Consider the following 7,204-nt stretch of genomic DNA (forward strand, 5'->3'; position numbering starts at 1 on the left):
CGGCCCGATGTTTGGTACCTAGCCTCAGCATAGCTAAGCCCTTAGCCCCAGCTGCAGCGTTGCAGGGGGACTACCGTTTGGCTTCTTGGCTTTTTGGTGCCTGGGATTCCGGTAGCTTCTGACAGTATCTGACTCCTGCCAACCCAGATGACCTGGTGGACACGTTGGATCCTGAGGTCAGATGCAGAGAAGTTCAGCAGCGGCTTGCTCAACGCTGTGACAAGGTGGGGGCGATATTCCAGCAGTAGAATCGCAATCTCTACCCTACTTCTTGGAGAATTCTGGGGAATATCAGGGAACTTTGGTTTATGCGGTGAAGGGGAGCTAAGATGCAGAGGTGGCAGCGGCATACTAAGGAAGGAGATAAGTTTAATCTTTGCCTTGTGATTTGTTGGTAAGCTCTGTTTTTTTAACTTTGCCAACCCCTGTTCTGTCTCTCTGGAAATGAGCACCTCCCCCTGTTTTTCACCTCGTGTGCTTCACTGCAAGAGACCCCTCCTTGGCGCCCCTAAAGTTAAATCACAGGGGAGAGCCAGTAAAAAGAGGAAAATGGGAGGGAAAAAGGGTTCTACTCACCATGAACAAAGCATTTTGTCAAGTGGAGAGGATCCTCGCTCACCCCTAGTAACTTCAATAAGAAACTTTGTTATTAAATATTTCCATAATGGAGCCCAACAGCCCTCAGAGGAGGATACATCCCATGGGCAGCCCAGTACGTCGGACTTGGCAACAGATGTTTTATGCACAGTATTGAATGAAGGGCAAATAGTCAATCTTTCAGTATCTTTGCCACAGACCACAGGTGCGACTGCAAGTAGGGGCCCAAGACTGTCTTCTTCCCCTTGTCTGAATATTTCTTTATCATCCTATCTTTGCCCTGAAGATTCCAGTCCTCCGCAGTCTCCCAGTTGAGAATATCTACAGGAACAAGCTAGTGTTATGTCATCATACAATGCCCCCTTGGTTGGAGAGCCAAATTCCGCATTGGGATCACAAGGGGGGCATATATTTTCAAACCTACCCCTTCATCGTCTTTGTTGGATGTGATGTACTTATGCAGACTACCCTAACTGGGATTATTGAAACGCTGGTGTCAATAAGGACAAATCAAATGGAACAATCCAATTCTCTGAAGGATATTTGATCTGAATTGCAATGTTTTAAAAACAATTTGGGTGGCCTCACGAATGCTCAATTATCTACTGCAATAATGCCTACAAAACCTTGAGTGAAGCATAGTGCCTTCCCATGGAAATCTGAATGTCAGTCAAATGTAGAAGGATCTGTCTATATCTCTAAATATCCTATGCTTGTGAGGAAAAAGCGGCGTTGTTTTATCCCCTCCAAATTTACCATAAGGCCCTACCGTTCAATGGGGGTAAGGTCTCGAAATGGATTACTTGGGTCCCGGGTTATATGGGTAGCCAAAAAGAAACACCTATATATAATAGGGAAGCCCAGTAATGGTACCTGGCCCCAAGTTCAATTTCCCAGACCTTCTGGTGGTAGCACTGCAGATGTAGTCACACATAAAAAGATATATAATAAGGCAAAACAAAATGTGGAAACCCGCGCTAAATCTAGTTTTGTTTACTCTCCCACTCCCAGGGCAGTCAGTTCTAGCTCTCACGTTCAAGTTCAAATAAAAGCCAGCAGTAAGGTGGTTGAGTCTCAGTCTCAGAATAATCCACCCAAAAAACCTCCTTTAGCTCATGAATCCTCCACCAGGTCGCAATTAGCAAGCTCAGAGTTATTGCTCGATATCACTCGTCGAGAAAAAAAGCTAAGAAACTTCAACCGTTGAACTGCTCTAAAATTCCTCAGTTATTCCAACAAATTCCATCTCTCTCAGGGATAACCTCATTGGACCTATTGTCTGTCGGGTTCCAACAGGGTGAACAAGGTAGAGAAGTTTCTAGAGTTTCCTTCATTTCTCCAGGCGAAATTAAAATGGGCTAGGATCACACCAACTAATGACTCTGCTGCTGCTTTGCAAAACATTAACACCAGAACCTGATGTTCTGTAAATGATTTAGGACTATTTCTGCTATGCATTTAGAAACTTAGGGGGCTTATTACGATGGCGGTCAGAAAGAGGTCAGAGGCTTTCCGACCGCCATCGTCAGTTTCAACTGGCTGAATATGCACCAGACGGTCAGAAATTAAACCAGCGGGTCATCCCGGTTTATGGCCGTTACACATGCTTCCATATGTAAATGTTGGAATGCGACAGAACATTGTTCGGTCACATCCTAATCAGGCAGTCAGACAGCTGACCGGAGGTCGGTCGGTCCCGTTTCTGAAGCAGTGTTGGGCTGTCGCAAGTCCAGGCGACATCATAACAGGCCCCATAATATCTCAAACACGGTCCCTGTGGAAGGAATGGTTAAGTGACTCAAGAGACTCAGTCATTTAAAGATTTCAATTAAGTTTATAAAAATCTATATTTAAAAATGAAAGTATGTCTGTTTGTCCTTTATGCATTACTACACCATTCATCCGATTGGCATGAAACTTTGGGAAGTTGCTGAGTACACTCCTGCGAAGGTTTCTGGCAAAAATATATATATTTTTTTTATTGTTTTAAAAAAATGTGATAAAAGTTGTTGAGTACTCCCGCAAAGGTTTCTGGCAAAAAAATAATAATAATTTGTTAAATATCGCCCCCCCCCCCCGGGTCCCCAGGGCCCTCATAATCTTTCCAATAATGAACGTTTACAGTTTACGGTGAGACATGCTTTTGCAATGACCATCAACAAAGCACAAGGACAATCGCTGCAAGTGTGTGGACTAGATTTGGAGAATCCGTGCTTCTCACATGGACAACTGTATGAGGCCAGCTCACGCGTCGGAAAACCTTCTGATTTATTTGTGTATGCACCAGATGGAAAAACAAAAAATACTGTGTTTCCACAAGCACTCGAATAAATAAACAGAATAAAACAACACTTTAAAATGTTTTCCATATTAAAATGAATACGTTTCAATAAAAATGACACAATGTAAATTAAATGTTATAAAAACGAATGTATGTCTGTCTGTTTGTCCTTTATGCATTACTACACCATTCATCCGATCGCCATGAAACTTTGGGAAGTTGTTTATTACACTCCCGCACAGCTTTCTGTCATAAATTTGTTTTAAATATTGGCCCGGCCCCCCAGGGCACTCATAATCTTTCCAATACTGAATGTTTCCATTTATTTATTTTCAGCGAATTTGCGAGCATCGTCGACAGTTATGCCCCCAAAACGGAAATCGATTGGTCGATCTATATCTGAAGCACGAAAGAAAAAGGCATCACGAGCTTCAGAAACAGACGAGCAACAGGAAGCAAGATTAGAAGCTGTTCGAATACTAACTGCTCATGCCCGTTCTTCTCAAACGAACAAGCAACGAGAATCAAGATTGGAAGCCGATCGAGTACGCACTGCTCAAGCCCGAAGGAAACCATTGACCAACAAAGAGCAAGATTGGGAACAAATCGAGTACGCAATCTTCGATCCAAAAGGACACTGCACGCTGATTTGAATTTTGCTGTGTTCCATTACGAGGTGGATTATGATTACAGTCTTCATAAAAGTGTCGATATTGGAAAAATTGACAAGTTATGCGAATTTTACCATGCATTGAAATTCAATAATGAATGTCCAGGAATGTGCTGGGCAGGTGGAAAAGTGAAATTGCAAGAGCTGCATTTACCACCGAACTATTATCAACGTTGGTATCAGGTGACACAAGCCATTCTAAACATTTCTTGGTAAACATACGCAAGTACTATTCATGTTTCCAAATGACATCGTTCGGGGCAACAGAAATCATACGTGACAATTACATGCCAACGTTCAAAGTCCAAGGTCAAATTTATCATCGTGCTGAATCACTTCTACTACTGCTGGATTCAAATCAGAAATTTCTCCAAATTTATTTCATGGGAACCACTGATGAACAAGTTGATCAACGTTGTCGATTCAATACCAGCACTAAGCGAGAAATTGTAGCTGCATTACAAACTTTATTCAAGTAACACTACAAATTAGTTTGACTGTTTAGGAAGGCCCTCGAGCAAATGCCAGCTGATGATTACGTTGTTGTCATTAGAGCTGATAAAACACCAGCCGGCCAACACGAAAGACAATACAACGCACCAACAATTAATGAAGTGGCGATCGTCATAGTTGGCGAAGAATTTAACTTGCGTGATATAGTTCTTTATTGCAGAGATGGTAATGTTCAGCGAGTCTCCGAAACTCATTGCTCATACGATGCATTGCAATATCCAATTTTATTCTGGCAAGGAGAAGATGGATATCATTTCAACATCAAAATAGGAAATCCACAAACACATGAGGAGACCAATAAGAAAGTCAGTGCCATGAATTACTATTCATCTCGATTGATGAATCGTAAGAACCTAGACAATCACATTTTGAAATGTCGGCAATTGTTACATCAATACGTTGTCGATATGTATGCAAAAATCGAGACCGAACAACTTCTCTTCATTCGATTGAATCAAACAAAACTGCGCTCAGTAGAATATATATTTATTTACGCGACGCAATTGCTGCCGATGGCAATCCCAATGCACTGGGAAAAATGGTCACACTGCCGGCTACATTCACAGGAAGCCCACGGCACCTACATAATTACGCACAAGATGCAATGACTTATGTTCGCGCATACGTCCGTCCAGGTTTTATCATAACATTCACGTGCAATCCTACGTGGGATGAAATTAAAGAACTTCTGTTGCCTGGACAATCGTCTTCGGATCGCCATGACATCGTCGCACATGTGTTCAAACAAAAATTGAAATCTATGATGGAGTTCATTGTCAAACATCATGTTTTTGGAGAAACACGCTGTTGGATGTATTCTATTGAATGGCAGAATAGAGGATTACCGCATGCACACATTTTTATTTGGTTGATCGACAAAATTACACAAAACAAAAATGATGAAGTAATCTCAGCAGAAATACCAGATGTCGACATTGATCCAGGCTTATTCGAAGTCGTTACCAAAAACATGATTCCTGGTCCATGTGGCGCGATCAACAACAATTCTCCGTGCATGAAGGATGGAAAATGCACAAAATGCTATCCGAGAAACTTACACGCCGAAACTATCACTGGAAATGATGGATATCCACAATATCATCGACGATCAACTGAAGATGGTGGGAAATTCATCACTCTAAAAGTGCGCAACAATGACATTGAAGTCGATAATCGTTGGATTGTGCCGTATTCACCATTACTCTCAAAAACGTTCAAAGCACACATCAATGTCGAGTATTGCAATTTAGTGAAATTGATCAAATACATTTGCAAATATGTCAACAAAGGAAGCGATATGGCAGTTTTTGGAGTGGCAAATGCATCTGCACCAATCGATGAAATCGAACGATATCATTTGGGATGCTAGATTAGTAGCAATGAAGCTGTTTGGCGTATTTTCTCATTTCCAATTCATGAACGTCATCCAACAGTTGTTCATTTGGCAGTGCATCTCGAAAATGGACAGCGCGTGTATTTTACAACGGAAAATGTATATGCAAGGGCATTTTCGCCACCGCAAACAACGTTAACTGCATTCTTCTCATTGTGCACAGATGATTTGTTCGCAAGAACGCTGCTTTACTCAGAAGTGCCAAAATACTACACTGGGAATGCATCAGCGAAAACTTCGTAAACAGGTCAAACCAGTTGAAGGACATCCAAATTTATATTCCTCCGACACATTGGGCCTTCTGTGTACAGTTCATCCAAACAATCAAGAATGTTTTTACTTGCGATCACCGTTAGTTAACGTACGTGGACCGAAATCCTTCCAAGAACTGAGAACAGTAAATGGTAAAGTATGTGCGACCTATCGAGAAGCTTGCCAAGAATTAAATATTCTTGAAAATGATGCCCATTGGAACACAGCACTCGCTGATGCATCGAATACTGCTCAACCACAGCAAATACGCACGTTATTTGCGATAATATTGACAACGTGTTTCCCATTCAATCCGAAACATCTTTGGGAAAAATACAAAGATTACATGAGTGAAGACATCCTACGTCGTTTGGGAGCAACGAATCCGGACGTGCAATTCACACCAAACGTGTATAATGAGGCGTTGGTTTCAATCGAGGATATATGTTTGGCAATCGCTAACAAAGGATTGGTGCAGTTGGGAATGTGTGCACCAAATCGAGCTGCAAATGATGCTTATGATCGTGATTTGCAACGTGAAACACACTTCGATGTTGATGATTTGGGTACATTTGTTGAAAACAATCTTCTGAAATTGGTTCCAGAACAACGCATTGTATATGACACAATCATGCAAGGAATTACAAATCAAAGCGAAAGATTGTACTTTATAGATGCGCCCGGAGGTACAGGCAAAACTTTTCTCATTTCAATCATTTTGGCAACCATACGATCACGGAATAAAAATGCACTGGCAATTGCATCATCTGGAATTGCGGCAACACTTTTGGATGGTGGTCGAACCGCGCATTCAGCACTGAAATTGCTGTTGAATTTGCAAACCACTGAGACGCTAACATGCAATATCAACAAAATATCTGGAATGGGCAAAGTTTTACAAACATGTGAACTTATCATATGGGACAAATGCACAATGGCTCACAAAAAAAGCATTGGAAGCACTTGATCGTACACTGCAAGATTTAAGGGGAAATGGACAGCCCTTCGGTGGAACACTCATTTTATTGTCTGGTGATTTTCGACAAACTCTGCCAGGTATACCACGTTCAACACCGGCTGATGAATTTAATGCATGTCTCAAATCATCAGTTCTATGGCGACATGTAAAAAAATTGACTTTGAAAACAAATATGCGTGTTCAACTACAAAATGATGCTTCCGCCGAACGTTTCGCAAAGCAATTACTAGATATTGGGAATGGGAAGATGGCAATCGACAGATCTACACAATGTATCACATTGCCAAAAAAGTTTTGTAAGATAACATCAACCAAAGATGAATTGATTCAAAAGGTTTTCACAAATATTGCACGTAATTACAAAAATCATCAGTGGCTCAGTGCACGTGGTATATTAGCAGCTACGAACAATGATGTCAATGCTATCAATTTCAGCATTGAAAACGGAATACCAGGGGAAACCACAACGTATAAGTCCATCGATACTGTGATGAATCACGACGAAGTTGTCAATTACCC

At 41.4% G+C, this 7,204-nt stretch overlaps 1 pseudogene; it reads left to right on the forward strand.

Annotated features, from left to right (window-relative positions):
• Positions 1–4,599: 4,599 nt before the first annotated feature.
• Positions 4,600–5,697, forward strand: LOC144762558 (uncharacterized; annotated as a pseudogene).
• The last annotated feature ends 1,507 nt before the right edge of the window (positions 5,698–7,204 follow it).

The sequence above is a fragment of the Lissotriton helveticus genome, chromosome 6 (genome assembly GCF_964261635.1).
Source record: "Lissotriton helveticus chromosome 6, aLisHel1.1, whole genome shotgun sequence".
NCBI classification, from domain to species: Eukaryota; Metazoa; Chordata; class Amphibia; order Caudata; family Salamandridae; genus Lissotriton; species Lissotriton helveticus.